The 12,024-nt window shown below is 43.0% G+C and overlaps 1 pseudogene; it reads right to left on the minus strand.

Moving 5' to 3' along the window:
* Window positions 1–968: 968 nt before the first annotated feature.
* On the minus strand, window positions 969–2,990 carry LOC100988008 (uncharacterized; annotated as a pseudogene).
* Window positions 2,991–12,024: the final 9,034 nt, after the last annotated feature.

The following is a 12,024-nucleotide window of genomic DNA, read 5'->3' on the forward strand; positions in this document are numbered from 1 at the left end:
ATCCCCTAGATTAAGGAACCTTCCTTATTCTCTTTGTTCATCCTAAAAGAGCCTGGTCTATAGAATCTGTCTCCTAACAGTCAACTAGTATTATTTTATTACTATGATTAATCTCCTGATTGAGTAAAAAGAACAGAGAATTTGCAATCTATGAGATCTTGTCAAATCCCTGCCCCACCACTCGGCAGTCGTGTGAACTTGAGCAGGTCACTTCCCCCTCTGAGCTTCAGCGTTTTTGTAATGTATGTCAGCCGCTGGCCAAGAACCTGAATACAGCAAGCACTCAACTCCTGTTAGCAACTGTGACTGTAATTTTTGGTGCTGTAAAGTTTTATAGGTCTAAGGAAGCCCAGTAACAAGTTCTTCATAGCAAAGTCATCATTAAATCCAGCCGGACAGGCCCCAGGTGAGTCTGCAACATGTGGAATTTTTCATTATGAAGCAAACACTCCCCCTTTCTGAGGATCAGCGTTAAACCAGGGATTTTTTTTTCCTCACCACCATTAGACTCTGCTCAAGATTCCCAAAGGAGAGCAGTACTTAGAGAATTCATTTTTAATCATCTGAGCCTCACAAGAAAAAGTTCTGTCTTATTCAAATATGGCATAACAGAAATGAGGGCAGGAGCAGAGGGAAAGGTAGTGTTGCTGGATTTAAACTTGAACCGTGGACTCTGCTTTTAGAAGAAAACTCCATAGCTTTCTGGTTCTCACACTGTACAGATGCACCTTCTACCAAATGAGCTTGCACTGCATTCATTACTCATCCTCTCAGCTATTCCTCTTTTTTTTTTATTATTATACTTTAAGTTCTAGGGTACATGTGCACAACATGCAGGTTTGTTACATACGTATGCATGTGCCATGTTGGTTTGCTGCACCCATTAACTCGTCATTTATATTAGGTATTTCTCCTAATGCTATCCCTCCCCCCTCCCCCCACCCCACAACAGGCCCCGGTGTGTGATGTTCCCCGCCATGTGTCCAAGTGTTCTCGTTGTTCAATTCCCACCTGTGAGTGAGAACATGTGGTGTTTGGTTTTCTGTACTTGCGATAGTTTGCTCAGAATGATGGTTTCCAGCTTCATCCATGTCCCTACAAAGGATGTGAATTCATCCTTTTTTATGGCTGCATGGTATTCCATGGTGTATATGTGCCACATTTTCTTAATCCAGTCTATCACTGATGGACATTTGGGTTGGTTCCAAGTCTTTGCTATTGTGAATAGTGCCGCAATAAACATACATGTGCATGTCTCTTTACAGTAGCATGATTCATAATTCTTTGGGTATATACCTAGTAATGGGATGGCTGGGTCAAATGTATTTCTAGTTCTAGATCCCTGAGGAGCTATTCCTCTTTCAACACTTACTGACTTCTATTCACCAGGCTCTGGGCAGAGCTCCAGAGAGAGTTCAGTGAGACCTTTTTTTTTTTTTTTTTTTTTTAAATAGAGATAGGGTCTCACTATGTTTCCCAGGCTGGTCTCAAACTCTTAGGCTCAAGCAATTCTCTTACCTTGGCCTCCCAAAGTATGGGGATTATAGGTGTGAGCCACCACACCTGGCCTAAGACCCCTCCTTTGCCCTAAGTAGCTCATAATTTACAGCCAGGGTTCACAACCTGTTTCAACGAAAGGCTATGTGTAAATATTTTAGGCTTTACAGGTAATAACATTTCTGTTGCCACTATTCGAGCAGGTCCTTGAATAGTTGGGGATATATTTTTGGAGCCTTTGAGACCTATTGGAGGACAGGAGCAATGTAGGATGATGCCTCCTAGATGTCTGTCCCAAGCAACTGGATGGTGCCTGCTGAGGCTGTCCCAAGGCAGAAGCTCATCTGCGTCAGTGCTTCTCAGACTTTCAAAGAAATTGTCAACCCCCAAGCAGGAGCCTTTTCAGACATTATTTTCTTAATTGTGCACCCATACAATTGTAATACCACAGACGTGATATATCTTTTTATGCACCAATGCCTATCTGTGCTTTATGCATAAAGAACGTGAGAGGGGCTTTTGCCCTCCCCTGCCCAAGAACCAATATTTGCTCCCTGGGGAAAGCTATCACCCCACTGAGAATGCATAGTCTAGCTGTAGGAGAGGTGGTTCCCTCTCCACCTATTTCAAGCCTTTTGTCTGAGCACTGCCTCTTCCTCAGTCATGACAGGTGGAATCACTGGGCTTTTGGGGAAACCCCTAAACCTCCAGAGAAAGACCATCTTAGAACACAGCATGCAACACCAACCTTCCTCTTCTTTGGGGGATTTTGCACGTCTCAAGGCTTCTGGGATGACTTTGCCCCAAATGTTCACATGGTCTGAGACCCACAGTCACAGGTGATAAAGGGACATTCACACCCTTTATCACCCCAACTCCTCTTAGGAAGGGGAAGATCATTGTATGGGGAAAATACCTTAAGAAGTGCTTTGGGTAGAAGGTGAGACCCTTGGTGTGCGTGTTCCTGGAGAGGGGTGGAAAAGAGAGGCTGGGGCAGAGCCAGCGGGACGGGAGCCCACACGGGACACACTGAGACTTCCTGTCAACCTGCAAATCTTCAAGAAATTCAACACACACACCCAAAGTGTTCCACTGGCATGTATTTCTGGTAGGAAAAAAAAAGTGAGAGGGCTGAGATTTGCATGGGTGAGGGGAGCAAAGGAAGGTGAATACACAAAGGAGCAGCAGGTGGACCCCCGGCAGGTGAGTCTAGGAACAGAGAAACTTGGGAGACATCGTGCATCCCAGACAACACTACAGGGAGAAGGAGACAATCCCACCCAAGTCTCACAGTCCATGGAGGCCCAGGAAGATGGCCGGGGTTTGGTTTCTGTATCCGCTCCCGTGAGAATGCAAGCCATGGAAGACCCGTCAAAAAGTTAAACAACCAGGAGGTATTCGCTCAAGAATGCAAGGCCCAGAGGTGAAGCGTCTCAGGATTGGTTCATTCACCAGCTGAACATCGTTATCCTCTAAGGCTCCGGTGCCTTCCATCTTCCCCCACCCCGACCATCCTCAGCACATGGGCCGTGTCTCCCCCCATGGTTCCCACGGGCTGCCACATTTATGGCCACATCCAGAGGTGGAAAAGTGGTGAATCACTATTCTAAAAAAAAGTAGTGAATCACTATTCTATAAAACTTTTTAAGAGTGAGGAAAACTTCCCCAGAATCCCGCTCCAACCCCTCGGCCCCCAGCACACTGCTCAGCAGTAAGTGGTCTATCACAGGTCCTTGGCCACAGCAACCAGAGGCCAAAAGAATGAAATTAATGGGGAGGAGCCAAGATGGCCGAATAGGAACAGCTCCGGTCTACAGCTCCCAGCGTGAGACGCAGAAGACACGTGATTTCTGCATTTCCATCTGAGGTACCGGGTTCATCTCACTAGGGAGTGCCAGACAGTGGGCGCAGGTCAGTGGGTGCGCGCACCGTGCGCGAGTCGAAGCAGGGCGAGGCATTGCCTCACACGGGAAGCGCAAGGGGTCAGGGAGTTCCCTTTCCGAGTCAAAGAAAGGGGTGACGGACGCACCTGGAAAATCAGGTCACTCCCACCCGAATACTGCGCTTTTCCGACGGGCTTTAAAAACGGCAAACTACGAGATTCTATCCCGCACCTGGCTCGGAGGGTCCTACGCCCACGGAGTCTCGCTGAGTGCTAGCACAGCAGTCTGAGATCAAACTGCAAGGCGGCAGCGAGGCTGGGGGAGGGGCGCCCGCCATTGCCCAGGCTTGATTAGGTAAACAAAGCAGCCCGGAAGCTCGAACTGGGTGGAGCCCACCACAGCTCAAGGAGGCCTGCCTGCCTCTGTAGGCTCCACCTCTGGGGGCAGGGCACAGACAAACAAAAAGACAGCAGTAACCTCTGCAGACTTAAATGTCCCTGTCTGACAGCTTTGAAGAGAGCAGTGGTTCTCCCAGCACGCAGCTGGAGATCTGAGAACGGGCAGACTGCCTCCTCAAGTGGGTCCCTGACCCCTGACCCCCGAGCAGCCTAACTGGGAGGCACCCCCCCAGCAGGGGCACACTGACACCTCACACGGCAGGGTATTCCAACAGACCTGCAGCTGAGGGTCCTGTCTGTTAGAAGGAAAACTAACAAACAGAAAGGACATCCACACCAAAAACCCATCTGTTCATCACCGTCATCAAAGACCAAAAGTAGATAAAACCACAAAGATGGGGAAAAAACAGAACAGAAAAACTGGAAACTCTAAAAAGCAGAGCGCCTCTCCTCCTCCAAAGGAACGCAGCTCCTCACCAGCAACGGAACAAAGCTGGATGGAGAATGACTTTGACGAGCTGAGAGAAGAAGGCTTCAGACTATCAAATTACTCTGAGCTACAGGAGGACATTCAAACCAAAGGCAAAGAAGTTGAAAACTTTGAAAAAAATTTAGAAGAATGTATAACTAGAATACCCAACACAGAGAAGTGCTTAAAGGAGCTGATGGAGCTGAAAACCAAGGCTCAAGAACTACGTGAAGAATGCAGAAGCCTCAGGAGCCGATTTGATCAACTGGAAGAAAGAGTATCAGCAATGGAAGATGAAATAAATGAAATGAAGCGAGAAGGGAAGTTTAGAGAAAAAAAGAATAAAAAGAAATGAGCAAAGCCTCCGAGAAATATGGGACTATGTGAAAAGACAAAATCTACATCTGATTGGTGTACCTGAAAGTGACGGGGAGAATGGAACCAAGTTGGAAAACACTCTGCAGGATATTATCCAGGAGAACTTCCCCAATCTAGCAAGGCAGGCCAACGTTCAGATTCAGGAAATACAGAGAACGCCACAAAGATACTCCTCGAGAAGAGCAACTCCAAGACACATAATTGTCAGATTCACCAAAGTTAAAATGAAGGAAAAAATGTTAAGGGCAGCCAGAGAGAAAGGTCAGGTTACCCTCAAAGGGAAGCCCATCAGACTAACAGCGGATCTCTCAGCAGAAACCCTACAAGCCAGAAGAGAGTAGGGGGCCAATATTTAACATTCTTAAAGAAAAGAATTTTCAACCCAGAATTTCATATCCAGCCAAACTAAGCTTCATAAGTGAAGGAGAAATAAAATCCTTTACAGACAAGCAAATGCTGAGAGATTTTGTCCCCACCAGGCCTGCCCTAAAAGAGCTCCTGAAGGAAGCGCTAAATATGGAAAGGAACAACCGGTACCAGCCACTGCAAAATCATGCCAAAATGTAAAGACCATCAAGACTAGGAAGAAACTGCATCAACTAATGAGCAAAATAACCAGCTAACATCATAATGACACATAACAATATTAACTTTAAATGTAAATGAACTAAATGCTCCAATTAAAAGACACAGACTGGCAAATTGGATAAAGAGTCAAGACCCATCAGTGTGCTGTATTCAGGAAACCCATCTCACGTGCAGAGACACACATAGGCTCAAAATAAAAGGATGGAGGAAGATCTACCAAGCAAATGGAAAACAAAAAAAGGCAGGGGTTGCAATCCTAGTCTCTGATAAAACAGACTTTAAACCAACAAAGATCAAAAGAGACAAAGAAGGCCATTACATAATGGTAAAGGGATCAATTCAACAAGAAGAGCTAACTATCCTAAATATATATGCACCCAATACAGGAGCACCAAGATTCATAAAGCAAGTCCTAAGTGACCTACAAAGAGACTTAGACTCCCACACATTAATAATGGGAGACTTTAACACCCCACTGTCAACATTAGACAGATCAACGAGACAGAAAGTCAACAAGGATACCCAGGAATTGAACTCAGCTCTGCACCAAGCAGACCTAATAGACATCTACAGAACTCTCCACCCCAAATCAACAGAGTATACATTTTTTTTGGCACCACACCACACCTATTCCAAAATTGACCACATAGTTGGAAGTAAAGCACTCCTCAGCGAATGTAAAAGAACAGAAATTATAACAAACTATCTCTCAGACCATAGTGCAATCAAACTAGAACTCAGGATTAAGAATCTCTCTCAAAACCACTCAACTATGTGGAAACTGAACAACATGCTCCTGAATGACTACTGGGTACATAACGAAATGAAGGCAGAAATAAAGATGTTCTTTGAAACCAACGAGAACAAAGACACAACATACCAGAATCTCTGGGACGCATTCAAAGCAGTGTGTAGAGGGAAATTTATAGCACTAAATGCCCACAAGAGAAAGCAGGAAAGATCCAAAATTGACACCCTAACATCACAATTAAAAGAACTAGAAAAGCAAGAGCAAACACATTCAAAAGCTAGCAGAAGGCAAGAAATAACTAAAATCAGAGCAGAACTGAAGGAAATAGAGACACAAAAAACCCTTCAAAAATTAATGAATCCAGGAGCTGGTTTTTTGAAAGGATCAACAAAATTGATAGACCGCTAGCAAGACTAATAAAAAAAGAGAGAAGAATCAAATAGACGCAATAAAAAATGATAAAGGGGATATCACCACTGATCCCACAGAAATACAAACTACCATCAGAGAATACTACAAACACCTCTACGCAAATAAACTAGAAAATCTAGAAGAAATGGATAAATTCCTCGACACATACACTCTCCCAAGACTAAACCAGGAAGAAGTTGAATCTCTGAATAGACCAATAACAGGAGCTGAAATTGTGGCAATAATCAACAGCTTACCAACCAAAAAGAGTCCAGGACCAGATGGATTCACAGCCGAATTCTACCAGAAGTACAAGGAGGAACTGGTACCATTCCTTCTGAAACTATTCCAATCAATAGAAAAAGAGGGAATCCTCCCTAACTCATTTTATGAGGCCAGCATCATTCGGATACCAAAGCCAGGCAGAGACACAACAAAAAAATAGAATTTTAGACCAATATCCTTGATGAACATTGATGCAAAAATCCTCAATAAAATACTGGCAAACCGAATCCAGCAGCACATCAAAAAGCGTATCCACCATAACTAAGTGGGCTTCATCCCTGGGATGCAAGGCTGGTTCAATATGTGCAAATCAATAAATGTAATCCAGCATATAAACAGAACCAAAGACAAAAACCACATGATTATCTCAATAGATGCAGAAAAAGCCTTTGACGAAATTCAACAACCCTTCATGCTAAAAACTCTCAATAAATTAGGTATTGATGGGACGTATTTCAAAATAATAAGAGCTATCTATGACAAACCCACAGCCAATATCATACTGAATGGGCAAAAACTGGAAGCATTCCCTTTGAAAACTGGCACAAGACAGGGATGCCGTCTCTCACCACTCCTATTCAACATAGTGTTGGAAGTTCTGGCCAGGGCAATTAGGCAGGAGAAGGAAATAAAGGGTATTCAATTAGGAAAAGAGGAAGTCAAATTGTCCCTGTTTGCAGACGACATGATTGTATATCTAGAAAACCCCATTGTCTCAGCCCAAAATCTCCTTAAGCTGATAAGCAACTTCAGCAAAGTCTCAGGATACAAAATCAATGTACAAAAATCACAAGCATTCTTATACACCAACAAAAGACAAACAGAGAGCCAAATCATGAGTGAACTCCCATTCACAATTGCTTCAAAGAAAATAAAATACCTAGGAATCCAACTTACAAGGGATGTGAAGGACCTCTTCAAGGAGAACTACAAACCACTGCTCAAGGAAATAAAAGAGGATACAAACAAATGGAAGAACATTCCATGCTTATGGGTAGGAAAAATCAATATCATGAAAATGGCCATACTGCCCAAGGCAATTTACAGATTCAATGCCATCCCCATCAAGCTACCAATGCCTTTCTTCACAGAATTGGAAAAAACTACTTTAAAGTTCATATGGAACCAAAAAAGAGCCCGCATTGCCAAGTCAATCCTAAGCCAAAAGAACAAAGCTGGAGGCATCACGCTACCTGACTTCAAACTATACTACAAGGCTACAGTAACCAAAACAGCATGGTACTGGTACCAAAACAGAGATATAGACCAATGGAACAGAACAGAGCCCTCAGAAATAATGCCACATATCTACAACTATCTGATCTTTGACAAACCTGAGAAAAACAAGCAATGGGGAAAGGATTCCCTATTAAATAAATGGTGCTGGGAAAACTGGCTAGCCATATGTAGAAAGCTGAAACTGGATCCCTTCCTTACACCTTATACAAAAATCAATTCAAGATGGATTCAAGACTTAAACATTAGACCTAAAACCATAAAAACCCTAGAAGAAAACCTAGGCATTACCATTCAGGACATAGGCATGGGCAAGGACTTCATGTCTAAAACACCAAAAGCAATGGCAACAAAAGACAAAATTGACAAATGGGATCTCATTAAACTAAAGAGCTTCTGCACAGCAAAAGAAACTACCATCAGAGTGAACAGGCAACCAACAAAATGGGAGAAAATTTTTGCAACCTACTCATCTGACAAAGGGCTGATATCCAGGATCTACAATGAACTCAAACAAATTTACAAGAAAAAAAACAAACAACCCCATCAAAAAGTGGGCAAAGGACATGAACAGACACTTCTCAAAAGAAGACATTTATGCAGCCAAAAAACACATGAAAAAATGCTCACCATCACTGGCCATCAGAGAAATGCAAATCAAAACCACAATGAGATACCATCTCACACCAGTTAGAATGGCAATCATTAAAAAGTCAGGAAACAACAGGTGCTGGAGAGGATGTGGAGAAATAGGAACACTTTTACACTGTTGGTGGGACTGTAAACTAGTTCAACCATTGTGGAAGTCAGGGTGGTGATTCCTCAGGGATCTAGAACTGGAAATACCATTTGACCCAGCCATCCCATTACTGGGTATATACCCACAGGACTATAAATCATGCTGCTATAAAGACACATGCACATGTATGTTTATTGTGGCATTATTCACGATAGCAAAGACTTGGAACCAACCCAAATGTCCAACAATGATAGACTGGATTAAGAAAATGTGGCACATATACACCATGGAATACTATGCAGCCATAAAAAATGATGAGTTCATGTCCTTTGTAGGGACATGGATGAAATTGGAAATCATCATTCTCAGTAAACTATCGCAAGAACAAAAAACCAAACACCACATATTCTCATTCATAGGTGGGAATTGAACAATGAGATTACATGGACACAGGAAGGGGAATATCACACTCTGGGGACTGTTGTAGGGTGGGGGGAGGGGAGAGGGATAGCATTGGGAGATATACCTAACGCTAGATGACGAGTTAGTGGGTGCAGCGCACCAGCATGGCACATGTATACATATGTAACTAACCTGCACAATGTGCACATGTACCCTAAAACTTAAAGTGTAATAATAAAAAAAAAGAATGAAATTAAGATGATTGGCTAAACCAGCGACTCCCAAAATGTGGCCCCTGCATCAGTAACATCAGCACCACTTGGGAATTATTAGAAATGCAAATTATTGAGCTTCATCTCAGCCAATAAAATCAGAAACTCTGAGGGCGGGTCCCTGCAGTCTATGGTTTAATGGGCCCTCCAGGTGATCCTGATGCAACCAGAAGTTTAGAACCAGCCAAGTAGCTTAGATTAATAAACTTGCATTTCTGGTGCTATGGTTTGGATGCATGTCCCTCCAAATCTTATGCTGGAATTTTATCCCCAGTTTTGGAGATGGGGCCTTGTGGAAGATGTTTGGCTCATAGGGATGGAGCCCTCATGAATGTCTTGGTCTCATCCTCATGGTTAGGAGTGAATTCTCAATTCTCACTCTATTAGTTCCCCCCAAGAGCTGATTGTTTAAGAGACCTGACACCTTCCCACTCTCTTTTGTTTCCTCTCTCACCATGTGATCGCTGCACACCTTGGCTCTCCTTCACCTTCCGACGTGAGTGAAATCTTCCTGAAGCCCTCACCAGAAGCAGATGCTGGAGCCATGCTTCTTGTACAGCCTGCAGAACTGTGAGTCAAATAAACCTCTTTTCTTTATAAATTACCCAGCCTCTTAGGTATTACTTTATAACAACACAAATGAACTAAGACATCTGAGCTGGAGAGGATGGCAGCATAGGAAGAACCTGCTGGTTGCCTGTCCTGAAGGTGGCTACCTATGCATGAGAGAGGTGAACTGGAGAGAGCTGGTGGTATGGAGAGGGGCCCAAGTGAAGGCCACACTCTCCCTGCTTGGCTGGACAAGAATGAGTGTGTTCTTGGGTCAAGTGGACTCATGAGAATGCCTGGGCTGAAACCATCTTGAGAGGACCCATACTCAAAGGAAAGACATTGGCCCCATGTCCAAAGATTAGCAACTACATGTATATTGACATGGTATTAAATAAAATGAAATGTTTAAGATACATTTGTAGGGCTGGGGTGCTGGCTCATGCCTATAATCCCAGCAGTTTGGGAGGCCGAGGTGGGCAGATTACCTGAGCTCAGGAGTTCAAGACCAGCTTGGCCAACATTGTAAAACTCTGTCTCTACTAAAAATACAAAAAAAATTAGCTGGGCATGGTAGTGCGCACACCTGTAGTCCCAGCTACTCAGGAGGTTGAGGCAGGAGAATCGCTTGAACCCGGGAAGCAGAGGTTGCAGTGAGCCAAGATCGCACCACTGCACTCTGGTCTGGGTGATAGAGTGAGACTCCATCTCAAAAATTTTTTTTTAAAAGATACATTTTTATAGGTACTACTTTGAATAAGGAAGGAAACTTAGATACTTCTCTCTCAGTAACAGAACAAAAAATGCACAAAAAAAGGCATGAAGATTGTATTAGAGTTCTTCGGGGAAACAGAACCACATAATATATATAGAGACATATGAAAAGAGATTTATTATGGGAGATTGGCTCATGCAATTATAAGGCTCAAGATCTGTCAGGTCCAAGTCCGGAGAACCAGTTCTGAGAACCAGGAATGCTGACATTCAAAGGCAGGAGGAGATGGATGTCCCTGTTCTGACAGGGAGAGAAAATTCACTCTCCCTCCCCTTTTTGTTCTATTTTGGCCCTCAGCACATTGGATGATGTCCACCCGCATTGGTGAGGGTGATCTTCTTTACTGTGTCTATGGAGTCAAATGCTAATCTCCTCCAGGAACACTATCACAGGCACATCAGAAATAGTGTTTTGCCAGCTATCTGGGCATCCCTTAGCCCAGTCAAGTTGGCACATAAAATTAACTGTCCTGAAGATATAGACTGTCTAAACAACACAATTAACAAATTTGATGCAGTTTACATATATAGAACACTATACCCAACCATGGAAAATTCATGCTTTTTAAGTACACATTGATTATTTACCAAGACTAGCCATATACTGGGCCATAAAGCAAATCTCCACAAATTCTAAATGACTAAAATTATTCTGAGTATGTTCTCTAACAACAATGAAATTAAGCTAGCTATCAATAACAACACAATTTTTTAACCAGAATATTTGGACATTAAGCAACATGCTTCCAAAAAACCTATTGGTCAAGGAATAATTCAAAAATAGACATTAGAAATTATCTTGGACTCAGTGGTAATGAAACTATTACATGCTGGTGGGTCACAGCTAAAACTGCTCAGAAGGAAATGTGTAACTTTAATTCTTTAACTTTTAAGTTCAAACATACATGTTCAGGTTTCTTACACAGGTAAACTTGTTTCATGGCAGGGATGTTGTACATATTATTTCATCACCTAGATATTAAGCCTAGTACCCATTAATTATTTTTCCTGATCCTCTCCCTCCTCCCACCCTCCACCCTCCGATAGGCCCCAGTGTGTGTTGTTCCCCTCTATGTGTCCATGTGTTCTCATCATTTAGCTCCCACTTACAAGTGAGAACATATGGTATTTGGTTTTCTGTTTCTGTGTTAGTTTGCTAAGGATAACGGCCTCCAGCTCCATCCATGTCCCTGAAAAGGACATTATCTCATTCTTTTTATGGCTGCGTAGTATCCCATGGTATGTGTGTGCCACATTTTCTTTATCCAGCCTGTCATTGATGGGCATTTAGGTTGATTCCATGTCTTTGCTATTGTGAGTAGTGTTGCAATGAATATACATGTGCATTTGCAATGAACATACATGTGCATTTTAATAGAATGATTTGGGATT

The sequence above is a fragment of the Pan paniscus genome, chromosome 4 (genome assembly GCF_029289425.2).
Source record: "Pan paniscus chromosome 4, NHGRI_mPanPan1-v2.0_pri, whole genome shotgun sequence".
Lineage (NCBI taxonomy): Eukaryota > Metazoa > Chordata > Mammalia > Primates > Hominidae > Pan > Pan paniscus.